The 27764-nt window shown below is 36.5% G+C and overlaps 1 long non-coding RNA gene across 5 annotated transcripts in view; it reads left to right on the top strand.

Moving 5' to 3' along the window:
• Positions 1-27764, top strand: part of LOC138151055 (uncharacterized) — a 138411-nt gene that overhangs the window by 89527 nt on the left and 21120 nt on the right. For 2 of the 5 annotated variants that reach the window (XR_011165728.1, XR_011165727.1), the window contains one exon: positions 81-2353. The exons of 1 other annotated variant lie outside the window; for it this stretch is intronic. This is a non-coding gene — a long non-coding RNA (uncharacterized lncRNA). Of the gene's footprint in view, positions 1-80; positions 2354-8462; positions 9467-27764 lie in introns of those variants that run through there. 2 more of the 5 variants (XR_011165730.1, XR_011165726.1) reach the window with 2 other exon arrangements.

Genomic DNA, 27764 nt, shown 5'->3' with positions numbered 1-27764 from the left:
AGTGACAAATTATTCTCTAGAAAGTTATATAAAATCCTGCTGCTAATGTCATATACTATGTTTCTTTCTCTCTCTTCTAGATAAACCTCATAAGATACAAAGTTGGAACAGGCCTGATCTTCTTGTCTAACTCACATTTTACAGATGAGAAAACTAAGTGTCAGAGAGTTTAAAGTGATTTGTCCAAAATTACATGGGTATATTAGTATCAGGGACAGCATTTGAAAAATTTTTACTTCTAATCCATTGGTGTTTCCACTAAACAGACAGCCACCATCCTAGATCTTCCAAAAAGTATCCTCATGTCAATAACTGGAAATGTTATAGAGATGATGCTTGTTAGAGTTAAGTATTTAAATAGAAGAAATTTAAGATCAATCCCTTCCAACTAGAGGGTACAATGAGTTATTGATGGGTAGGACCTCTCAGATCCAAAGAAAGACCATCATGCAGGCATTTCCTCTGCTTCTGTTTACTGGAGAAAGTTGAAAGATTCACCCCAGATGGTTGCCATTATGAAATTTAGCTGGTAAAAAAAATTCCCAAAATTATGCCATGAAAACCTATAAAGATACTAATAAATTCTGAAGTAAAACAATACAAGTTAGATGAAATATCCTTGAATTGCTTATTATCATTTTGGGAGCAAATAGACAGTGTTCATTTCCTTTCATGTAGTTCTAATAACAAAGTATATAAAATATGATATTCATGCCTTTTAATTTATGGTTTATGAAAAATGGACATTGAGTTTGTTAGTATTGCAAAGTTTACTCTGAGTCCTATGCTGTCTTGGCTACTATTGTCTTGGTTTCACTTTTTTGGGGTAGGGGTTTTTCTTTCAAGACATTTATGATGATGATAATTTCTTCGGATAATAACTAGCATTTAGGACTTTAGGTCTGCACAATGCTTCACAAATATCTCAATTTATCTTCACCCCCCAAAAAAATAAACAAACAAACCCAAAAACCCTGTAGGTAAGTGCTCTTAATATCCCATTTTGGCAGATGAGGAAACTGAGGTAAAACCAGATTAATTGAATCCAGGTAGTCTGTCTCCAAAACCAATGCACTTTTTTACTATATCATACTACTGGCCAAAGTCAGTTCATTTTAATTCAGCCAGCATTTATTAAGCACCTACTCTGTTCCAGGCACTGTGCTAGGTAGGTTCTGGGGATACAAAACAAATCTTGGCCTTTAGGATTATGCATTTGCCTGGGGCCAGGAGAATGGCGGGAAAGAAGCAACAAGCACACAAGTCAGGATGATACAATGCGATTTCTGCAGAGAGGAGCCTTCGAGAATCAGTAAAGTTTCTTAAAAGTGTTGGCACTTGAGATTGTATTTCCCTGTTATTTTTTATGGTCCAGTAAAAAGAAAAAAATGATAAAAGGAAGAAAGGTGGCCAGTAGCAAAGGCATTTGAAAATGATGAATGCAATTTGTTTTACTTTCTTAGTTTCAAATTTTTTTTTAAATTTCAGTAAAATGACACTGAAATTGAAATCCATTCACAGTTGTATTACATCTAATGAACATTTAAATCAGCCAATTAAAAGGAAAGAAAAAGGTTTGAATTGGTGGCAAAGTGTCTGTTTGTTTATCTGTCCAAATCAACACCAGATCTTCAATTTAGGTCACGCCATCACAAAGAGGAAGGGATTGGAGTCTGACATTGAGATGCTCTATTTCACACACTTGCCCTCTGGAAGGACTGGCAAAGGCAGTCACTTAAATTAAGTACAGGTCATCAGACAAGATAGCTAATCTATTCCTGAGACAGACAACTTCCACAGCCCAAATCCCCATGGCCTTTACAGAGATACAATGAACTACTTCCTCCTGTACCTCTGTCAGTTCATGTTAGGATCCTGGTGTTTTTTTAAGTGATATTTCATGTAGTCTGTAATTCTCTTGCTTAAAGCAAGGAGAGGACTTTGGTTTATTTATGACCTGCTAACATTAAGCAAAACAAAATGAGTTCCCATAAGCCTGGAGATGAGAAATAAAACTTAAAATAATTCTGACATTTTTAGCAAATCAAGCTAAAGGGTTGCTCAGTTTGGAAAAAAAATTAAGGAATCAAAAAAAAAAAAGAGGAGAGACATGGACATATGAATGATTCATTGAAAATGGTTACCTTGATTCCAGGGTACTCATGCTACATCTAGTATGCTACCATACTCGTTTTAATTCAAAGGATGGTGAAAAGTGTTTGCTTTTTTTAATTCCTCAATGGCTCTGTGATGTCTTTGATGTGGGTACTCCCTCCAATGGTTCCCATCTGTGACTTCTTAACCTATGTGATTCTTCTCTGTATCCCTCAATAAATCCTTCCTATCCAACCAATGCATTGAGCTATAGCCAATCTTCTGAGATCTTCCTCAAGGTCTTTGAATATCACATGAGTACCAGTGAAATACCTGTACTGTCCCTTTGCTATTCCTGTCTCTAACTCCTTAACTTGGAGACACCCTTTTTTGTAAATTTGAATCAATCAACAAACTTTATTAAGTGCTAGGAAAACAAATAGAAAAATGAGACAATCTCTCTGCCTTTATTTCTAGGATAATATCTTTTGTATGAATAATTTATTTGAGAAAAATGGAAAGGATTTTGGAAAGAGAAAAAAAGATTTTTAGTAGAGGTTCATTTCAGCATTTTTAAAGATGGGTGCTTACCAATCAAAATATCTACAGTATTTCTCGTTTTAGAGGATCCAATGTAAAAAATAAAGTCTTGTAAAAGGAAGTCAGTCAATAAGCATTTACTAAACACGAACCACAAGCCAGGGACCTTGTTAAGTGCTGCAGATACAAAGAAAGACAAACGACAGTCCCTGCCCTCAGGAAGCTCACAGTCTAATGGAGGAGACAATAAGCAAACAAATACAGGAACAGGATAAATAGGAAATAATTAACAAAGGTACTGGAATTAAGAGAGATTGGGAAAGGCTTCTAGTAGAAAAAGGGATTTTAGCTGGGAACTAAAAGAAGCCTCACAAATCAGGAGGTGGAGATGAGGAGGGAGAACATTCCAAGCTTGGGGAAAAGAGGACAAAAGTGCTGAGGAGCCCAGAAGGAGTGTTTTGTGGAAGAGCAGAGAGGTCAACGGCACTGAATTGAGGGGTTGTGTTTGTCCTTCTCTTTTGAAGAGGACCCTGGCATCAGGGAAATGATGGTAGGACTTGCAGTTGACTTTGATTTGAGTGAGTGAGGGCTGTGGAAGGTCACCAGCCTCACTTTCTCCTTCAGAGTCATCTGGATCCAGTGACCAGATATTCATCAGGACGACTGGAGATGACCCAGGATACATTGGGAGACCCTGGTCCTTTGAGGCTAAGGTCTTTTCAGGTACTCAGAGGGAGGTAATGTCCATTCAGTGAACAGGTCTCTTTAAGTGGGAAGTAAGGGAGGAGTAATGTATAAAAAGACTGGAAATGTGGGGAGGGGCAAGTCTTTGAATGCCAGAGGATCCTCTCTGATCCTAGAGGTTAAAGGTTGCCACTAGGGCTTATTGAGTATTAGGGTGTCATGATCAGAAAGTGATAGAGCTATGTAGGATAAGAGGATGTGTGCACAGATATTTAGAAATTTAAGCAGAGAAAGAAACTCCAGTAATTTCTCAATGCCTAGGGAAAAAATAGAAATCTACATTGTTAGGAATTTCCTTACCTGAGATTTCCCTGTACCAGTGAAATCAGAGGGCCACTCCCAATTTTTCTCCCTATCCCTAAGTATGAGTATTCCTATAATTTATCCTCAGAGTTCCTGTTAGGCTAAATGCAAGTGGAAGAATACAGACATTCCACACACTATAAGTCATATGGAAGCATAAGTTTATTGCTGGATAGGACCACTGAAGTCATCTAATGCTGGACATTCATTGGTTTTGTGTGGCCTGAGGGAATGCGCAGTGCAAAGTAAGCATTCTCTGTGTACAGCACCAAGGCTGTGATGAAATTGGTCAATTCTACAAAGGCAAGAGCTGCCAGAAACACCTTGAGTTCATTACACATTTGATTTTGAATTAATTTGTGGTCATTGTATATTCAGAAACCTTTTACTACTGCCATATTTTTGGAGACCCTATAAGGGTCATGACCCACAGTTGAAGAAGTACTGATCTAATGTAACTACATTCTAGAAACTAAGATCCACAAAGATTAAGGACACACTAGTAGTGCTTAAGTCAGGATTTGGATTCAGTTCTTCCCATTCCAAATTCAACACTCTTTCTATTGTACCAAATAGAGATAAACCACCCCTCTGTCCAAGTCTTGCATATCCAGATCATCTCTTTTATTTTATAACTTTTGCAATTGCAGAGAATTTTAAATACGTAAAACTATCTGTATCTTTAACATGCCATAAATCTCGGCTGACTTTAGGTGCCTGAGACACTAGGTTAAAATTCCAGCTGAGACACTAAGCTATAGAACTCAAGGGAAGTCACTTAACCTTTCTGTGTCTGTAAAATGGGGATAATTAAACCTGTCATTGTGAGGTTCTAACTTAAAGAGGTCTGGAAGCATTAAGTCACCATTTGAGTTTAGAGATTACCCTATATTATTAGTATTGTTCACAGAAAAAAGGAATGCTTTCTACTTGAACATTTTCATTTTGTTTGCATATGTCAATCATAATTTCCTGCTGCTTTAAGTGACAGATCCACTTACATACTGGTGACAGACCACTTATAATATGAAACTCCTGAAAATTATGAGATAACGGACACATTTGAGTTGAGTATTTGAGTGAAGTATTTAATATATTTTGAACAAAATTAATAAAATATTAACTACATATAATTACAGCTGACTTGTCGTGTAGCTTATTAATTAAACAAAAGCCTATTTTGTGTGACAAGTCACTCATCTGGGGACTATTTTTATATTAATATTAGCAAATATGAGGAGATACTGAGATGTGATTAATAGTGGTGATGTTTACCTAACATCGCAGAAAGCCAACTCAGAAAGGAGAGTGAGACCTTCAGCTGTATTTCATCTTGTAAATAAAAGAATCATTAGCACCTGATAGAGAAGAATCTTATAAACAGCCATTACAGAAAAGTTTGTTGATCAAAGAATTCTCAGTTGTAACTCTTAGGAGAGTCCTCATCTATGAAAATTGTTCACTTGTTTAATAAGAATGAAGAAAAACATTTTAAATCCTTAAATGACTATTTTAAAAATTCTCCAACATTTATTTCCTAGCTGATCATGAGAAGAAGGAAGATAATCATTTCCCTAGATAAAAATTTATGTTCCTGCAGCATCCTTTGAATACATCCAAAATTGGGTTATAGGTATTCTAAGTGCCCCAAATATTCATTATTGTTAATCATCTGTCAGGCTAAATAGTTTGGTAACATTGCAATAACTCAACCCTGGAGTTGAACAGAACATGATCACCTTAAATGTAATATTCCCAAAAGATTGTGTGTCACTCTGACCCAGGTACAAATAATAACTGTTCTAGAGGCTAACAAGTTATAATTTAGATGTATGGGCCCATGACCGTTGATATCACTGTGCCCCACAGCACCTCTAATATTTCAGTAGACGTGGAAAAATTGTAAAAAAAAAAAACAAAGAAGAAACCTGTAAAATAAAGGTCTTTTTACTTCATATTTGAAAGAGAATTTTTAGAAGGATAGGGCTTATGAAGCGTCAAGTCCCAAAACGTTGCCAATACCTTGTAGATAAAGGAATTTGTAACTTGTGTGACTAGTCTTTTTCTTTCACTGTAATCATGTAATTCTTACTTGAGCCTTAAGATCAGGCCTTTAATTAGTCATTTAATTTACTAATCCTTTATATTTCAGTGGAATAACATGGATTGGTAGCTAGAGGGATGGATGCACAGTCAGGAACAACCCAGTTTGCATCCCAATTCTGATACTCACAAGCTATGTGACCATAGGTGAATCACTTAATCACCTCAAGCTTCAAGCAGTTTTCTAAGGCTGTAAATTATAAGCCAGTTTTAATCTGCCTTTAGAGAGAGAAATCAGAGGCCTCTGGTGAATTAACACACTGGAGTCAGCAATTCATATGACAACACTTTACGAAAAATAATTATTTGGAAATGGATCTAAAAATACACACACAAAAATGAGAAGTCAGCATGATTCAGCTGACAGGGGATCAGGGAATCCTATATAGATCAGAACTCTCCTTACTGTGGGAGCAGATGACATTTATATTGTGCTTTTTCTTTCTCCATGATCCATAACTCCAATTCCATCTATGTGAGAACACCCACTGTGATAACTCCCCCAACCAACACATGTTGTAGGATCTTATAATCATGGATATAGGGCTGGAACTGACTTCAGAAGCTATATAGTTGAACCCTTTCATTTTCTAAATGAGGAAACTGAGGCCCAAGGCAGTTAGGTGATTTGCCCAAGATCATGCAGGTATTAAACCCCAGAAATAAGACTGGAACCTAAGTCCTCTGACTTGAGATCTAGTGCTCTTTCTCCTGTACCAAGTTGTCAGATCTTCTGGAACTTGGAGGTTTGCCTGGGACAATGAGAGGTTAAGTGATTGGCCAGCTAATGACTATCTTAGGCAAGAATTTGAATCCAAGAGTTCCATCTAGGCTGACAGCTAAGTATTAAAATGCATAATCTCCCACATAGCTAAACTTTTCAAAAACATTTTGCATACATTCACTCCTTTGTATACAGGTTCTCATTTAGAGGCAGCTAGTGCTGTACTGGATGGAACACTGGACTTGGAGTCAGGAAGACGAATTGAGATCCTGCTTCAGATCATTATTAGCTGTGTGACCTTGAGGAAATCACTTAACCTCTGTTTACCTCATCCGTAAAATAGGATGATAACAGCCCCTATTTCCCAGTGTTTTTTGTAAGGTTTAAATGTAATAAATTGTTTTGCAAACCATAAAGGACTATACAAATATTCACTATTTATTATTATTATTACCCCATTACAACTTGGAGGTAGGTAGTGATCATTATTATTGAGCTCAAATTTTTGTTGTTGTTTTTTATTTTTATTGAGTTCAATTTTACAGATGATGAAACTAAGACTGAGAAAGGTGAAATTACTTGTTCATAGTCATATAACTTTACATAGCAGGGGTTGGATTTGAACTCAGGTCCTCCCCAGTCCCAAATTTAGGACTCTCTCCATTATAGCACACTACATCTCATTGTTCATATTTATATAGGATTCATTTTAGGAATCTCTTTACATACCTAATGTGGTTTTACCCCTATGATAACTCTATGAACTGATTAATACTTAAGTAGATTTCTTTAGTACTTTAATTTTTACAAAGTACTCTCCTGGAAACAGCTTTTTGAGGGAGATGGGTCATGTAACCTCACTTAAGCTCTCGGCCTCAGTTTCTTCATCTATACAATGATGATAATAAAAATTTTGACATCTTCACAGGGTTGTTGGGAAGATCACTTGAGATAAAATATATAAAGAATTTTATAAGACTTAAAGCTCGATAGATGTGTCACTTATTAATAACTAACATTGCCATAGCACCTCCTATGTGCTGCACACTGTGCTACATAAGTGCTTATCAATATTATCAATTTTTATCCTCCCAATAACCTTAGGAAGTAGGTCTTATTATCCCCATTTTACAGATGAGAATACTGAGGTAAACAGAGGTGACATGACTTGTTCCCAGTCACACAGCTAGTAGTTATCTAAGACAAGATTTGAACTTTGGTCTTATTGACTCCACGACCAGCTCTCTACCCACTCACTGTATCCTCTATTCAGATTTTCCTGTTTTATACCATAGGAAATCCAGAGTCAGAGGAGAGATTTGTCTATATCTGAGAACTATTAAGTAGTAGAGTCAAGACTAAACCAAGATCTTTTGACTACAATCCCAGTGTCCTTTCTACTCTACCTTTGCAATATGCTCAGTGAATGTTTGTTGATTGCTGACTATACTGTAATTCCTCATCTACACTGAAAATATAGCTGACTATAAATTAGGAGATAATTTGTTTTGATCAGATCATCTTGGATGACAAATACTCTGCATCACTGAGAATGAGATCATTGACTCTCAAGAACTAAGCCAAGCAAGACTTGTGATGTTTTTTGCTTGTTTCATTTTCCTTTCTGTTCCCACCACCACCAAAAGAAACAGATGTTTTTCTTTTTATGTGAAATGGAAAGCTCTCAGCTCCTGCTTGGACCATTCCCTCTCAGCTCTTACATTGCTCTGTTGTCATGACTCAAACTACATGAACCAAGTGGTGAAAACTTCTATGTCAATTGTGTTTTGGCCCCCTTTCAGATATTTAAGGTTGATAAATCAACAGAATTCGGGGTTTTTTTTTTGAGGTTGCTTCAGTGAACATTCAACGCTGTCGGTGAGTTTGGAATTAAAATGAAAACCATCGACCGTTGATTGTACCCTACAGCTAACCGCTATCATCCTCCTTCCAGGACATTCACTACAGACAGAGAACCAAACCAGGACATGCAAGAACTCCTCCAGCCTCTTGTCCTTCCAAGTTTTATTTTTCAAAAGGTCACAATCAACATTCATTGCTGTCGGTGGGTTTAACTGTGTGGACAAGCTCACTGAACAATGAATGCAACTGTGGCCCCTCTTTGTTGCAGACTCAGGCAAGAGGAATATCATCTATGAAAGCCTTCCTGGAACACAGAAATCTTTATTTTTTCTATTTTTTCCTCAACAGATCTTTTCTCATCAGAAGACTGGTAGAAACTGTCAGGATTTTGAAGTTCAGTTTATCAAATGTATGTGACAAAAGCCCCGGTTGCAATAAGGACAGTAATCTCCCTGCTCTTCTCTGCAATATATAAAGGGTAACTCCTACCCTCTTTAAGGGAGAGAAATTTCCTGTCACTTTCTAGATTAGGAAATCATTCACATTCATATCATTACAGAATTTGGTGAGGTGGAGAGGAGTTGAACAAAATGCATCAACTGCAATATTGAAAAAAAAAACTATTACTTTGGGGTAACTTATGATTCTTGTGTCATAGTATGATTTCATTTTTATATTATAACAAATAATGCAAAGAATACCAGCAAATCAATTAAGCCTAGTCAGAGAGGGCATTATAACCACCTCATAAAGTCACTCCTTTCCATATCCCTCCTATGATTTGCCAGTCTGTAAACAATTTGGCATTCTTCCTTTGTTGTTTTCATTTGGTGACTTGTACGTAACATACCAGTTACAAGAAGGAGAGAAAATGTATAAATAGTATGTTCCTTTAGCTATTACAACCCACCTGACATGTACCGTGAGAGTTTTTCCCTAATTAAAACTAACCTGAATGCTTATTTCTTCAATTGTCCTTTTGTTTAGCCCTTTACGTTTCTTTTATATTTTCTGTTGAAATTATAATAATGTTCGACTAATTCTGTCAAAAAGCTCACCTGTTTAAATACAAATAAATTAAGACATTTCCAGTCATATACCTCATTCATTTATTTACAAGCATTTATTAAATATTTACTATTCACATAGGACTGAGTTAGATGTTGGGAAGGAGATTCAGCATTGTATAATCCTTGCATAATTCCATCCTTGGAATTAGATTGAAGAAGATCTAGGTTTGAATTCTGTCTCTAATAATTACTAGCTGTGCGAATATTGACAGGGGGCCTCTGAGGTCATCCACACCTCTAAATCCATACACACAAGGAATTAAAAATGAATCCTTCCTTCAAGGGCCTTAACATATAGTAGCAAATTTCCAATGAACATTTATGCCAGGTGCTTAGAGATATACAGAAATAAATGACAGTGTCCCTGGCTCATGAAGTTTATCATATAGAAATGAATAAAATGCTTATGAGTGAAATTAAATATACATAGTATTTATTGTGAATTGGCACACACACACAGGAAAACAAACCTTGATTACTAAGTTTCTGTTGAGTATCACAAACCAAAGACAGATGTTAAATGGTTATCAAGATTTATCTCTTCAGATATAAAGATCATGGCAAGTGGAATTGTACCAGATTATCATCATTATAAGCATTAAAAGCATTTATTAAGTATTCAATTGTGGGTTTAGTGGAGGTACATATTGATAGCAAATATGAATGTCTTCCAAGAGCTCACAGCTATAAATCGTAATCCATTCGTCCATTCATTCATTCATTCATTAGATCAGCACTTATTGAGTGCCACAGTGTACATATTTGGGAGATCTACTCTAGAAGTGTAATAAAACAAGCGGATAACTATAATGTTTGATTGTATAATTAGTTTGTTAGAGAATTTTTTAAAAGTTCCAAATGAAGTCTAGGAAGGGGTGAGAGAAATCAAGAAAGTTTTCACATGAGATCTTATAAATGTTACTAGAGTTTAAAAGTGTCAGATAGCAAATTGTATCCTACATTAAGAAATTGCTTCTTGGACAAATGTTTTTACCAAAAAAGAAAAGAAAACCAAATGTGGTCATTACATATTGGATTCAGAAAATAATATTTCTGATATCTTGACATTTACTTGACATTATACATTGGGAGGGGGGAGGGAGGAGGAGAGTGTCATTATTTCTATGCTAGATTGAGTGTGGATTCTTGATTAGCTTTAGCCCTGTTGAAGCTCAGAACTCCTATGCTCAAACAATCCACCATCCTTAGCTTCTTCAACATAAAGGATTACAGGTATGGGCCATCACATCTAACCTGACAGAAAAGGTTGGGAGACCAAGTGCATATAGTACAAGTGAGGAAAAGGAGATGTATACAAAATATTGTGGGGGTAAAAATGATGAGTTCTGACAATTAACTAGATTTGTAGGGAGCATAACTGATCAATGTTTTCAAAGTTTGGTTGAGGAAGGGAAAATGTCTTACTGTATATGGGCTCCTCTAACTCAATTTGTGAATTCCATTTCTTATAACTTTGTTAATCCAGTTCCCTGTTGATTGCCATTTACTAGAAGCATTTTCAATGCCACCTAAAGATACAGGCATAGCTGAAACTGTGTAGAGGAACAGGGGCTTTGTCTTAGGATTCCAAATTTAGACGATGTTCTAAATTTGTAACTCTCCAGCAGCATAGAAAACACAGAATTTAATACCAATTTAGCTGGGGTGAATTCACTCCATTTTTCAGTGTCATTCCCCCCTCAACTGAGGAACCATTTTGTGCCACTTGTCCCAGACACCAAAATCCCTAGTTATGTCTATGGTTACAGTCCAAATGTGTTCTATAATGAGTTGTTCAGAGATCTAGAAGAGACTAAATTGCATGAATTTCAATCCTTCTTAGGTGAATTTCTACTTTTTTTCAGAATACAGATAGCAAAAAAAGATGTATACATCTCTAGAACTAGATATTTTTAAAATCCTTCAAACTGAGAAATAATTTTGCCATCTTCCAACTAGGTTTTCATTGGACAGGGACACATGCTCTACCATGTCCATATTCATTTGTTCCTACAGTATTTTTTGTTTCCCTGAAAACACAAAATTTACCTGTTGTTATATACCTGGAACTCTTACTAACCTAAACTCAAATTCTTCCTGAAAATCCAAAAAAACGTTTCATATAAATGAATTATAGTTGATCAGAATGGAGTAGTAGAAAGAATGCTGAATTTGTAGGCAGAAGATTCAGGTTCAAATCCTGCCTCTGCCAAAGGCAAAATCATTTAACTTCATTGAACCTAAGTCATCTAAAAATTAAAATATTGAACTGATTCTAAGGTACTTTCCTTCTTTAAATCCTATAAAAGTTTCTTTTAGGTCAATTATTAACTTATTTGAGGCCTCAGATATGTAGCTATGAATTGACATGCTTTACTTAGAACATTAACTAGGGGTTCCACATAGCACAGGACCAGTTTTAAGATGCAGGATCAACATAATTAATCCTCTGACCTTATCCTGCCCAGCCCCCCCTCTCTAGTTAAGTGCTAACACATGCTTTCCAGATCCAGGAACAGACAGTTTACAGAGTAAAATTAGATGCCGAATGAAATTGCTTGCACACAGCAAAAAAGGAGTGGGGGAGACAACATGAGTATACTGGCCATCACACAGGATCAATCTAGGCTTTGAGTTTCCACTCACCCCATTAAGACGCATGGGGACCAGCACTGATTTTGTTATGGAGAAAGGAACATTTAGAGCAATAATACATAGAACTGGGAGAAAATGTAACTCTATAAAAATTGTTGTTCAACTTGTGGAATTCACAGCCCTTGGAGATCACTGAGTGAAATACCATGGCTCATTTTAGAAAGAAAACTTGGGTAATTTAATGACTACTAATGACATTTGTAGCTTTGCAAACTACTATAATAAGAGTAATCAAATCCCATGCTTCAGGGTGTAATATGATCACCTGTGCATTTCAAGAAGGAATGTGTGCACAGAGGGACAGCAATGCACAGCTGGCTAAGTACATTATTGGCAAGGAAGAAAAAAGGGAGGAGGATTGCTTTTCCCAGAGTCATTCAATGGTGACTGCAGTTGGTAAAAAATGTTAGACATATAGCAGTTAGGATGACCTGAGAACTTCACTAAGGGGGAAAAAAAAACAGGAAACAAAACCCCAAAACAAAACCAAAAAACACACACACATATTTGTCCAAGCATTCACTCTCTCTCTCTCTCTCTCTCTCTCTCTCTCTCTCTCTCTCTCTCTCTCTCTCACACACACACACACACACACACACACACACACACAAATTCCTAAAGTGTTGCTAGGAAATTTATACCTCAGCTACTGGAATCTATAAACACTAACCATAAGTGTGCTGTCTTTGATGGGAGTTTGAGGTCAAAACATAGAATGTGATCAACTTTTGGTATTTTTCATCTTGATGATCTTAAATACAAAGGGGGCTAAAGGGAAGGGGGGAAGAAAGAGAAGAAGAGAAAATTAAACGTATCATATTTTGAAAGGTCTGGGTCAGGCCAGCAAACTACTTAACCTATGAACTGATGGATATCTTATCCCAAAGATATGGACCATTTATGAAATTATTTAACCTTCTGCATTTTGCAGTCAGTTTTACTTACCTTCAAGTGTCCTTCCTCCCCAGGTTCAGTGGAACTCTCTTGCTTCAAATTCTCCTTAGTGACTTCTTGTTTATAGTCGTTAGATCAGTTGTACTAATCAGTGTGTACATGGTCATGATAGAAACTTTGAATGGTTTGGAGATTTGATCTGGAAGGATAAAAAGTGTATTTGTCCAACTTCTGTAAAAAAATGTCCTGGTGGCATCATAAGCAGGAATTTATCCTGCTGTGGTACATACAGTTCTTTGAAATTATAGCCAAGTTTCAAAGACAAAAACAACAACAATGACAACAGTTTTTCATATGGTATCTCTGTGTTCTTACTCCTGGTCCAATACCCTACATGTCTAAAACTCAAAATCAAACAAATTCCCATCATAAAAGTTTTGGCTGCAAATAAAAAAATAGTGAGAACGATGAAAAGGCAAGTTATCTTTTTCTTTGTTTATTTTCATTTTTATCACTAGCTCTGTAACTCTGAGCAAGTCACTTAAACTCTTCCAGCCTCAGTTTCCTCATCTCTAAAACAGGAACAATAATATTACATCCTACCCAGAGTTCCTGTGAGCATATAATAGTAACAGTAGTAGTAATGATAATAATAGTAAATAATAATAAATATTTTTAATAATAATGGAATTTATATAATGATTGAACGTATGCAAAACGTTTTACAAATATCTCCTTTTATCTTCCCAATAATCCTATTATCCCCATTTTACAGATGAGGAAATTGAGGCAGACAGATACTAACTGCATCACCATGTTGAAAAAGAAGATTTGGGGGGTGGGGAGTGGGATGGAACATTTCATTGTGTACAGTTTAGCAGCCAAGTGGGGCAGGGGATAGAACTCTAGCCTTGAAGTCAGGAAGAGCTGAGTTTAGATTCCATATCTGATACATCTCAGTCCTAGGAATGTGGTCAAGGAACACAGTATCTCAGCACCCTGGGAAACTCTCTTATGACTGTACATTTTGCAGTAGTAGAGAAAATTTCCTTATGAGGAATTACCTATATCAAGGAAATCAAAGATCTAGTTTTAAAAAAGTATAACTATTGAGGCGGCTAGGTGGCACAGTGAATAGAGCACTGGCCCTGGAGTCAGGAGGACATGAGTTCAAATCCTACCTCAGACACTTAACACTTATTAGCCCTGTGACCTTGGGCAAATCACTTATCCCCAATTGCCCTTCCCTCCCACCTCCAAAAAGCAAAAAAAAAAAAAAGTGTAACTATCTTCTATGAAGTAAACCATTTCTATTCTTCAATTTTCCTTAAAAAAAATGTGGTCTTCTGTACTGGAAAGAGAGCTAAACTAAAAGTATAGATATTAAAAGATATTCATGTGAAAGTGGGAAAAAAGGATAACATTTGCCTTGTCTTCAAAAACTGGAATTAGAAACAACTGGTGAAAATTACAAAGAGGTAAATTTAGATGATGTCAGGGGGGTAAAAAGCTCACTAACATTTAGAGCTACCCCAAAGTAGAATGGACTTCCTCATCAGATCACCATTTGTCATATTCTTTTTTTTTCTTTCTTTTTTTTTAAAGCAATCGGGGTTAAGTAACTTGCTCAAGGTTATACGGCCAGTTATTTCTGGGTGTGGTGCTGAGTATCTGAGCCTGGATTTGATCCAGGTCATCCCGACACTGGAGCCAGTGCTCTTACTCGCTGAGCCACCTGGCCGCCCCAATTTGTCATATTCTTGATCAGTGTGGGTTATGCAAGATGGCTTTTAAGGTCCCTTGCAAATGTGAAATTCTGTGATTCTGGAATTTGGTCAGGATATCTTGATTGTAGCTTTTGACATTTCTGCAAAATAACTGTTTGGTCCTTGATATTAATAATAGTAAGGAAGAGGATGCTGCTGCTAAGGTTTGTGATGTGCTTTTATTATCTTAGGCAACAAGGTGGCACAGTAGGTAGAGTACCGAACCAGGAATAATTAAGTTCACATTCCACTTCAGACACTTATTAACTATGTGATCCTGGACAAGTCACTTAACTTCTGTATGCCTCAATTTCATCATCTGTAAAATGGGGATAATAATAGGACTTACCTCTTAGGGTTGTTGGGAAGATAAAAGGAGATATTTGTAATGTGCTTTGCACACTTTAAAGCACTATATAAAGGTCATTGTTATTAAGAGTATTTATGAATTACTATTAATACTATTATATTCTCACAGGAACCCTGAGTAGGATGTAATATTATTGTTCCTATTTTAGAGATGATGGAACTAAGGGTGGAAGAGTTTAAGTGACTTACCCAGGGTAACACAGCTAAGTGTCAGTTGTGGGATTTGAACTTAGTTCTTCCTGACTCAAGTCCATCAACTTATATTAATAATAATAATAATAACACTTTAGTTGATATAATGCTTCAAGGGTTAAAGTCCATTTCTACCAAAAATCTGGTAGTGTAAGTATTATAAACTTCTGAGACTCAGAAGAGTGATGTGTTCTGCCCATGGTAAAATGGGAGGAGTTGGATTAGTTGATTTCTACATCTCTCCTACTTATAAATGTTTTATTTAGTAAAGAGAAAAAAATGACAACAGGATCAACTCAAAGAATCATGGGATATTTTGTTTTAACTGAAACAAGTGCTCAGAAGACATGTTCCCAATTTCCATTAGCAGAACACTTTTAAAAATGGATAAAGATATAAAAATATAGAAAACTGATTTTTTAAAGATCAAGAAGAGAGCAAAGCTTGGCAGAAATGGGGACAAAGTCTTTTAAGATGAAGAAGAAAAGGGAGAGATATATCAAATCAAGTCCAATCCTAAGAGGTATGAAAAAAATTGGAAGGAGAGGAGCTGCAACCAAGATGGCAGAGAAAAGGTGGGGACTCACCTGAACTCTCTCCCAAATCCTGCTGAAAACTTTTAAATAATGGAGTGGCAGAATCCACAAAAGGAAAAGATGAAATAATTTCCCAGCCAAATACAACTTGGAAGTTTTTCAGGAAAGGCCTGTGGCATCAGGGTGAAAGTGGAGTGTAGTATAGTGCAGGACATGCCCACTCAGAGTTGGCTCCAGTGCAGACCTGTCAACAGCAAACCCAGGAGCAGGTCCTGGGAACCACTGAATCAGCAGTGACAGCTTCTGCTTCTGGAATTCTCAGCCCACAGATGGAAAAGGGGTTGAACAACTGGTCAGAAGGAAATTATAGGTGTCTCCTTGTTGGCACTGGGGGCAGGACTCTGTTGCTTTGCCCATGCTTAGATCCAGGTCACAGCCCTGGATGGCAGTCCCAGCATAAAGAGAAGTACTAGCAGACCAGAGCTTGAGGTCATAGAAGAGCAGGGACCCTTATCACATTTCTAGGGCAGAAAAGATTGCTTGTGGTGACTCAGAGACCAGAGCAGAGGCCAGGAGAGTAGTAAATACACCTTCCTAACATCACACTACCTTGGAAGAACTGAAAACTCGCAAGTCCTCTGAGGTATCTCTAAAAAGAGCTGCACAAAACACCTGAAGCTTGGGACAGTGCAATTTCCACCCTGGAAGCAGAGCCTAACTTTAGCAAAGAGTTAAAAGTCAAGAAATGACTGGAAAAATGAGCAAACAACAGAAAAAAGTCCTGACCAGAGAAAGTTACTATGGTGACAAGAGAAAAACACACACTCAGTAACCAAAGCTATCTATAGCCATGTGAAAAAATACTCTTAACTCACTACTGCTTAGAAAAATGAAAATTAAAAATTCCATGGCACTACTTCATACCTATTAGATTGGCTAATGGGACAGAAAAGGTAAATAACAAATGTTGGAGGAGAATGAAGGAAAAATTAGACATTCATGCACTGTTGGTGGAGTTGTGTGTGAACTGATTCAAACATTATGTAGAGCAATTTGGAATTATGCCCAAAGGGCTATAAAACCATGCTTATGCTTTGACATAGCAACACCATTAATAGTTCTGTATCCCAAAAGAGATTTTTAAAAAAGGAAAAGGACCTATATGTACAAAAAATATTTATATCAGCTCTTTTCTGAGGGAAAAGAATAAGAAATTGAGGGAATGCCCATTGATTGGGGAATGACTGGACAGATTACAGGATGTGATTATGATGGAAGACTATTGTACTATAGGAAATAATGAGCAGGATGCTCTCAGAAAAACCTGGAAAGATTTATATGGGCTTATACAAAGTGAAATGTCGTATGTACAAAGTAGCAGCCATATCATAGGATAATCAACAGTGAATGACTTAGCTATTCTCAGCAATATAATGATCCGAGACAGCTCTGAAGGACTTATGATAAAAAATTCTATCCATCTCCATACAAAGAACTGATGGTGTCTGAAAGCAGATTGAAGCATAATTTTTTTTACTTTATTTTTCTTGAGGGTTTTTTTGTCTATGTTTTCTTTTACAACATGACTATTGTGAAAGTATTTTGCATGACTAGATATGTATAATATATAAAATGCTTGGCTTCTCAATGAGGAGAGATGATCAGAAGGGAGGAAGGGAGATAATTTGGAACTCAAAAGTTTTACAAATGAATGTTAAACATTGTTTTTATATGTAACTGGAGAAAAATAAAATGCTAAATAAATTTAAAATATACACAGATGTACACACACTCAGAAGACAACAAAGTAAAAATTTCTACATTCAATGTCTCCCAGAAAAATATGAATTTGTCTTAGGTCAAAGAAGAGCTCATAAAGAATATTGAAAATCAAGTAAAAGAGGTAGAGGAAAAATTGCGAAGAGAAATGAGAGTGATGCAAGAAAATCAAGAAAAAAAGTCAAGGTTGACAAAAGAGGCCCAAAAAATACTGAAGAAAATAACACCTTAAAAACAGGCAAGGCCAAATGGCAAAAGATGTACAAAAATCCAATGAGGAGAAGAATGCCTTGAAAAATCAGAATGGAAAATCAAATGGAAAAGGAGATACAAAAACTCACTGAAGAAAATAATTCCTTTAAAAATAGAATGGAGGAAATGGAGGCTAATACTGTGCAAGAATTCAAGAAACAATAAAACAAAACCGAAAGAATTTTTAAAAATAGAGGACAATGTGAAATAACTATGGGGAAAAAATGACCTGAAAAATAGATCAAGGAAAGATAAATAAAAAATTATTGGACTGCCTGAAATCCATGATCAGAAAAAAACCTAGACATCATCTTGCAAGAAATTTCAAGGAAAACTGACTGATATTCTAGAATCAGAAAGTAAAATAGAAAAGGAAAGAATCCATCAATCACCTCCTGAAAGAGATCCCAAAATGAAAACTCCCAGGAATATTATAGCTAAATTCCAGAGCTCCCAACAAGAACATATTGCAAGCAGTCAGAAAGAAACAATTCAAGTACTGTAGAACCACAGTCAGATAACACAAGATATATCAGTTTCTATCTTAAAGGATCAGAGGGATCAGAATATGATATTCTGTATGGCAAAGGAGCTAGAACTACAACCAAGAGTTACCTACTCAGCAAACTGAGTATAAATACTTCAGGGGGAAAAATGATATTCAATGAAATAGAGGAATTTCAAGCATTTTTGTTGAAAAGACCAGAGTTGAGTAGAAAATTGGACTTTCAAATATAAGACTCAAGAGAAGCATATAAAGGGAAATAGGGAGGTGAAATCATAAGGGACTTAATAATGTTAAACTGCTTACATTGCTACATGGAAAGATGATACTTGTACCTCATAAGAAATTTATCATTATTAGGGCAGTTAGAAGGAACTATATATAGAGAGAGGGCACAGGGTAAGTTGCATATTAAGAGATGATATCTAAAAAAATAAAATTAAGGAATGACAAAGAAGAAGGGATTGGGAGAAATGGAAAAGGAGAGGTAGAATGTGTTAAATTATCTCACATAAAAAGAGGAAAGAAAAAGATTTACAGGGAGGGGAAGTGGGGTGAAGTGGTAGGGAAGGCTTAAACCTTACTCTCATTGGAATTGGCTCAAAGAGGGAATAACATACATACTCAATATCTTACCCTTCAGGAAAGTAAGAGTGGAAGGGGATAAAAGAAGGGAGATGGTGGTTGACAGAGAGGGCAGATTGAAGGAGGAAATGAGAGAATTGGAAACTCAAATTTAAAAAATTTATGTTAAAAATTGTTTTTACATGTAATTGGGAAAAATAAAATGCTAAATAAATATTTTTTTAAAAAATTAAAAGAAGAAAATGGCCCAGTAATAAGGAAATTCTTAAGTATTTGTGAAATTACATTGGATTAATTCCTTCTAAAATCCTGGCTTTTCTTGGGGGGAGATTGCTACCATATTCATGTTGATGAGGCTTTTAAAATTTTTTGTCAGTAGGCAATCTGGAATTCTGAAAGTAGTGAGAAATGTCCAAGATGCAACTAATTTAATTGTATCCTTATGTATGTTGATCTGGAAAATATGACTTTTTTATTCACTTGGTTTTTCTAGTGTAGATGATTAGATCAATTCTCTTACTACTATGAATTTCACCAAGGAGAATTGGTGGAGTTTAAAAGTCAGAGTAAAATAATCTCTATTCCCCCCCCAAAAAAAAATTGCTCCAAAATCACAGTACTGTGTGTGTATGCAGACCAGATATAGACTAATGAAGTAAAATAATAGTATTTTTAATTAACACCTTCCTTTATCTTTTTCAAAAACCCCTATGCCCTTTTTATTAAATATGTTTACTCAATGAATTCTCTAATTCTTTTTTTCTTTTTAGTTGACTGCCAAAAGTTCTGCTTTGTAGTGGTCATACTTCTTTGGTATCTCTCAGAGTATCTACGACTAGTAGTAAGATCACAAAACATTTATTGATTGATTGAAATAGGAATGGCCAATTCTTGGGGATACAGTTGGGCCCTCTTTCTTTTTCCTTTGTGCCAGTGTAAAAGTACTTCAGACAAGTAGCTCTTGTTGAAACTATTTCTTTCCCTCTTGTGCTAGCTGCATCAGAGACAATGAAGAGAGTTTTGAAAGAAGTTAAGAAAGGATTTATTCTTACAGACTATTTTTCCTCAACTTCAATGAGAGGTGGATCTTTCCAATCATTTTGAACATCAATAGCAAACTGCTCATCTGTCAGAATGATAACTTAGAAAAAAATCATATACAAATGTGTTTATTTGTTATTGGGCTGATAAAGTGTAAACAAATTCTATTATTCTAAAATTAGGGTTGCCATTTCAATAGATATCATTAGTATAAAAACAACAACCTAACAGCTACATAAATCCATTAAGAGTTTTTCAGAATACTGGGAGGAATGCTTGAGAGACCAACATGTCAGTGTGGCAATAGCACTTGGATGCTGAATTAGGTGCTATGTTTGGAAATTGAGAAAAGACACGAACTTCAACTGTGCACAGAGTTTTGTGCTAGGTCTCTGAGGCTTTAAGTGAAATTTTTTTAGGGGGCATGTAGGTAAGTGAAAGGGTTTGTAGGGAGGCATTTTTACCATTAAAAAGCCAAGAAGTTCATAATTTTCATTGCTTGTGACTCTTCACCATCAGCTTTTCCACTAAACAGACTAAAGTTGGCAAATATTTATAAAGATGAATCTACTACCTACCTCTCATTTGCCTGCTCCTCAGATTCTAGAAAGTGCTTAGCAAATATATACCCAAAACACAGACTTTGTAGTTTTGAAAAATGAATTATGTTATGTATTGTATACTACTTTTGTAATTTTTAAATGTGAAACTAGAGGACTGGAAGGGATACTGACTGTAAAGCAATGTAATGCCATACACGAGCAGCTTTCCAGAAGAATGCTACTGTGAACAGCTTTTAAGATTCTGGTTACACAGTATAGTGAACACCCTATTTATTCCATAACAAATCAAAGCAAAACATTCACAGAAAATCAAGGTACAGCATTCCAATATTACATCTTATCAAAAAAAAATCACAATATAGAATTCACAACAGCTTATTATTAAACTGGCCACATAGTTTTCACCAAAGTGGTCACAACATTTAAAACAAAGAGCAATCATCTCAAAGTACAATAGTCAAAGTCTTCCACTCATGGGGCAAACTAAATTAACTCAATGAGTCACTTATTCAGCAATCAATTACTAAGTATCATTAATCACTTAGTATAATCATTAAAAAATACACAAACCCTCCACCCCTAGGTCACTAGTAAACTATAATTTCATCATTATTCAGTATACATGGAGAGGTCTTTTCACCTTGACTTGGGGCCAGTTCTCAAATTCCCTGGATCCCCTTCCATGGTCCCAGGTTCTACCTGGATTCACTAGACTGTCACCTGGGTTCAATGGCGGACAACTCCCAGTTCCTTGTCCAGCCTTCTGGGTAGGTCCTGCTCCACACTGAAGTTCATAGGGTCCAGTCCATCTCAAATCCTTCACAATTTCTAATCCAGGGAATTCAAGGCTCAACCAAGCCACAAACAAAGTTCCTACATCCCAGTCATGCTTCCTCAGTCTTCTGCAACTTGTTCAAAAAATCAGAATCACCTTATTCAACCTGGGGGGAGGCGGGGCTCCTGGTCTCCTGTTCTGAAGAAGCTCCACCACCACAAGTTCTCAGGAAATTCTGGCTCAGTTCTCTATTCTCTCTTCTGTAGCTGCTCTGCCTCCAGATTCTTGTCCCAAGAAATTCGGACTGTCCCTTCCTGGGGTTTTTCCTTAAATACACACAGCATTAGCTACTTCCTGTTTCAGCCAACCCCGTAGTAAATTATATGAAAGGCACCTACTTTAAGATCATAAGATGTTTGACTTGGATGGAACTTTAAAGGCCATCTAGTCCTACCACTCAACAATAATTCCTTCTCACTGTCCAACTCAATACACCCTTCTCTAAAATCCTTAATAATTGAAATATATCAGTAGTTGTTCATCTGATGCATGTTAAGCCTTGGTGACATTTCCTTCTGAATACTACCTTCCTCATTCATACACACTTTACCTGATGAGCTTAATTGAGCTCTCTGTCACTATAGATCATTTTATGCCATTTCGGATAAGGGGAGAAAGGGGAATCTCTTCCAAATTACAAGTTTACTGCCAGTCATCTGTCACGATTATTCTTGATTATGGACTTGAAGTTTTTCATTAGGCTTTCATGATGAAAATCAAGTCTGGTGATGAGGAAGACATTAAGTTCCTTAGATGATCAAATGAAAAGCAATGGAACCAAATGGAATTACAAAAAAAACTGTTCTGAACAGTACACCTGCACCTAGAATAGAACATTCTGGAGCACAGTTACCTCCAAAATGAAAGATCTGATCCACTGTAATGCTGGTGGGCACCAAAAGAGTTCTGTGAGATAATGCTGTCAGAAGTACTTGGTTCCCTAAAATGGAGTCAGCAGTCTAGTTGTTATGTTGAAGAGAGACCATATTACTCATTTTCAGAGGCTGGACATGTGATTTCTAGAGGCATTCAGGAATATGATTTTGGCGAGAATAAGATGGGCACAGGTGGCAGTCCTCCAAAGTCAACATTAGCATCTGATGTGTAAAGCATAGTCCTAATTATCAGAGAGTACATTCAGTGCTAATAGTTGTATTGGCTGTAAAATAATGAGCTATGGCAAGTCTATAACTCATGAAGGATTCACATTTATATACCATCCAAAAGAAGTGCACTGGGGTTAAAACAATGATGCTGCAGAGTCTCATAGCCCTATTACCTAATTTCAACTCTTAGAATGGCCAGGATCACAGGAAACAAAACTAGTGGATACAGGTAACAAAGGATGAAGCCCGGGATCATATGATGTTCTAAATTCTTAGTCTTTTAAATGTTATCTATTTTGTCATATTATAGTACTATCCATGACCTAGGAAAAGGGAACAAATATTTATTAAGCATGTGCTATGTATCAAGCACTGTGCTAAATACTTTACAAGTATAATTTTGATCCTCAAAAAATTTTGGGAGAGAGGGGTTATTATCCCCATTTTACAATTTGGAAAACTGAGGCAGACAGGTTGAGTGACTTGCCTAGGATTATACAGCTAGCAAATGTCTAAGGCTAGATTTCATGCAGGGCTTCCTGAGTCCAGGTCCAGCACTTTATCTATTGTAACACCTTGTTGCCCAAGGAGTCTCCTCTCTTCTTAGGTGGTACCCAAATTCTAGAGTCACATAGACCAGGTCCATTCCTAAGAGATACTGATCCCCAAGGAAAAGGGATTAACCTTTTCTCAAACTCTCTAACTTACTATACCTACAGTTGAAGTTCTAGGGAAAATGTCTTAAATGAAGTTGAGGATTCACTCACATCTAAGATTTCCCCAAAAGAGATTAACTGCATCCCTTCTAACAAAGATATTCAGCATTCATAGTAGTAGTTATCAAATATAGGACAACTACATTTTTCTGTGCCGTAAGAAAATTTCTTACAACAACAATGATTCATAAGTATACAATGAAAAATATTTAAATCATGAAACATCCACCAGTCTTGTTAAAGTCTCCTAGAAGACTTGTGGAGCTAACGAATAGATTTCACTTTTATCTTATTCTATATTGTCTGAACATCACCTCAAGGTCCAAATACCTAAGATGTTTCCAAAAGCCAGATATGGGGAGTGGGATGCCCTCTTATCCAAGGAATACTGACTCAGAACTCATATGAGGACCCTAACCTCTAAAAGAAAAGGGTCTGTTTTCTTCCCATACTGTATGGCTTTATCTCACCTAATCCACTAGCTATACCAACCATTAGATATCATGTGTAAGGATTTCCTTCACTAGATATTACACACACACGTGTGTGTATAGTCACACATATGTGTATATACATACACGCATATATGCATATACATATGTCATGTATACATATATATTTTTTTAAAATACAACATACTCATAGGCATTGACAAATGCTTTTGAAAGATAAAACAGTAAACAACTATTCCCATTAGGTTGTCCTAGATTCAGGAAGCACTCCTGAGGGATTCGTGTGAAAGTTCAACACGGTTTATTGTCACCATATTTTACTCTGGCTGAGCTATAACTCAGGGTCCAGGTCTTCTGATTAGTCAGATTATTACTTGAGCTTTCAGTTTTCAGGCTGATCTTGGCAGTTATCTTCTCTCTAAAGAAGCAGAAGAGTCTTAAAAGCCACCTCTCTGACAGTTCACGGGAACTCCCAATTTCTCAATCTCATGATGTAATTTTCTAGCACTGGAAATAATCATTTATCGGGATGACTGTTGAAGTACCTATGCTCAGGAAAAAAGGAAAGAAATAAAATAAAAGAGGCAGGCAGGGATCTGAGGGTTAGAATCAAGCTCACCTAGACAAGCATATGCTCTCTCTGCCATGGGCTTAGGAGCACTATAGCTGCTGCTGAGAGGGGAGACATTTCTCATTCCCATCAGAAATTCCAGTGTAGAACTGACAGAGTAACAAACATCATGCTCAAAAGAGAAACAAAGATTTTGTCCTCTACTTTTTAAAATTTTTATTTATTTTTAATTTATGAAATAAAATAAACATTTCTATAACGGTATAAATTTTAAGAAGATGATTGCACATGAAACTGCACATCTATTATGTATAACTTGCTTTTCCATATATTATATATACATATATATATATATGTATATGTGTGTTTAATAAAGTAATCATGTACATTTCTTTTTTCCTTTTTTTTTCTTCCCTTCCCCCCACCCTTGCCCTAGAGATGGCTACTATTAGACACAAATATGTGTGTGCGTGTGTGTGTGTATATGCATGTGTAAAATCATTCTATGCACACTTCTATTTATCTGTTATTTTTCTGAATGCAGATAGCATCTTCATATGTCTTTTATTGTTATGGCTATTTATAATAGTCAAAATTACATTCATGCAAAGTTGTTCTTAAAATAAATATTGCTGTTACTATATATAATGTTCTCTTGGTTTTGCTTATTTTGCTCTTCATTATTTCATGCAAGTCTATCCATGCTTTTTTTAAGATCATTGAGCTCATCATTTCTTATAGCACAGTAGTACTTCATGACAATCTGTAATGTTAATGGAATATGAAGATCTTCCCTGTCCATTAATAGGCCTATGGGACCACAAGTGTTAAATCATGGATATCTTGCTGCTTTAAACTCTGGCCCAGCTGTGATATATCCTGAGTCACATAGAGTTCATTGGGGGAGGAGCTTTTTTAGGGTAGGGTTGCTTGTAGAAAAGCACTAAGTCACAAGGGTTGTGATACTTTCTGACTCTGAGCCTATTAGCCAAAAGTGCATATATAATCTGAGGTGAGATTTTGCTTTAGGGGTTTGCTTATGAGAAGGACCTCTTGATTCTCTGGACAGGACTCTGATTACCTATTTCTTAAGACCCCCACCACCCAACTACTCAGAGGTTTGTGCTCTCCCAATCCAGTGCTGTATGCAGGTCGTTTTATTACTTTGTTCAGACAGTAATAACCCTGTCTGTTGCATCTCTGTGCTAATTTCTCTGCTTATATTTTCTACTTATCTCTGTGAATTAAAGTAAATTTGTTGATCCCTTTAAAAACTATCTTTCCTTTAGCAAAGCAAATCAAAGAACCTGTACTAGCAAGCCATTCCAGGTGTGCTAGAGGGCTTGCCAATACACAATCATATACCAGAACTTGTTCACCATTCTCAATTTGGTGGGAAATAATAAGATAGATCAATGGAACAGAGTAGACATACAATTTACAACAGCAAATAAATACAGTAATCTTGTATTTAACAAGTGTAAAATCTTAAAGTTTTGAGATAATAATTCATTTTTTGGTTAATTGTTGGGAAAACTTGAAAGCAGTATGGCAGAAATTGGGCATGGATCAATATCTTACACCATTTAGCAAGATAAGGTCAAAATGTATCCATGACCTAGGTATAGAGAGTTACAAGAAAATTTGAAGAACATACCCTCTCCTTTTAAGACCTAAGTAAATAGTTCTTGATTCACTAATTAGTCATTTTTGTTCACTACTCTCCCTTGCCCCCTCCCCAACTCCCCACTCCAATGTTCCCTAAGAGATCAATTAGAAGTTTATAGGTCAAGGGGCGGCCAGGTGGTTCAGCAAGTAAGAGCGCCGGTTCTAGTGTTGGGACGACCTGGAGATCGAATCCCAGGCTCAGACACTCAGCACCACACCCAGAAATAACTGGCCGTGTAACCTTGAGCAAGTTACTTAACCCCAATTGCTTAAAAAAAAAAAAAAGAAGTTTATAGGTCTTTCATGTCTTTTAGCAATGTCAGAGTATATGAAACACACAAAGAGGATGTATCTACCATGGAATCACTTCCATAACAATGAGTTTTAGGAAGGATATCTTTTAGAGAGGAAAAAGAGGTAGCTATAATCAGTGTCCAGGAGGACAAGGCAAAGCAACAAGCATTTTTTTAAATGTCTACTATGTTCTAGGCACTGTGCTAAGTGCTAGGAATGTAAATACAAGAAAGAAAGATAGTCCTTGTTCTTAAGGAGCTTACATTCAATTAGGGGTAAGGCAACACATGAAAAGTGGGTAAAAAGGGAAGAGGAAGGGAATTATCAGGGTCCTGAAAATCAGAAGCAGATTTAGGAGGATAATGAATGTTGGCTGCCCTGGGTCCCTCTCCAAAATGGAGAAACTCAATAATGGGAGGAGGGAGACAGCATAGCAGAAGGATATTCCAGGGTGAGATGACAGCTGAGCTAGGGTGGCAAAATTTATAAAGTCAGAAGCAAAGCCAGGAGAATGCCCTTTGTACTGAGTGAATTTTTAAACAATCAACAAGAATTATTCTTACTATGACCCAGTCACTATGGTAGGTGCTAGGATTAAAAAACAAAAATAAGAATCCTTGCCTTCAAGCAGTTTACACTCCATTGGGGAAAACAACATCTAACACTTGGAAAATATATATGTAGTGATGACTCTGACTTCACTTTCTGATAACTAGGTCATCTTCATTTGTACCCATCCACCCTAGGCCTGAGAAATAGAGTGATTCTTTTCTACTGTTATCTACTCATGGCCCAATTATAATGCATTCCTCTCCACACATGGGTAGTCTTCAGTAATTAATGCCCTACCTTCAGGTAACTAATGAACATCAATACTCCTTACAAACAGATATAGAAAGACCAGAAATTATAAATATTTCCCCTCGACACCTGAGGCACAATCTCACTTATGCTGTATCAGTCCCTGGAGAGAGTGGGCTTAAGATTAATACATTGTCTATGTGACATTGGTTTCACCAAGTTCATGTCCAAATGTGGCAGAGCTGTTGGATGAGCCATTGTCTCAGATGCTGCTATGCTGGGTCCTCAATGTGGTTTCTCGGACTTCAGTGCTAGACACATGCACTCTGCTCAGGACCTTCTGATGACTTACTCTCCTGACCTTTCAAAGCTAACAAGGTCAAAACTATCTTTAGTGCCTCTCCCCTAAAAGCTGGAAAGAATGGATATAACAGAGACAGAAGCAATATCAAGGTCAAAAAGTTGATGAGTCACATTTTGGCAGTTATGGTGAGCTAAAGACATCTCTTCTCATTAAGGGCTTAGTCCTTGCCTCTTCATATGAATATTCCAGGGAGGAAAAAGTCAGACCAATTATATTGGCACCTGTTGACTAGTGACTTTAAATGCTCCCCAGTTCTAGCTACATTTCAAACAACAGTTTATCCCTTAATCATGTGCTTAGCAGACTGGAACCAGTTACAGAACTTCCACAAATGATTCAAATCAAAAATAAGACATTTTCATCATATCATTATGCCGTT

This window comes from Petaurus breviceps, unplaced genomic scaffold (assembly GCF_028583685.1).
Source record: "Petaurus breviceps papuanus isolate PSGF00001 unplaced genomic scaffold, PetGlider_PUasm1.0 90895, whole genome shotgun sequence".
Classification (NCBI taxonomy): Eukaryota; Metazoa; Chordata; class Mammalia; order Diprotodontia; family Petauridae; genus Petaurus; species Petaurus breviceps.
This window is presented reverse-complemented; position numbering and strand designations above follow the sequence as displayed.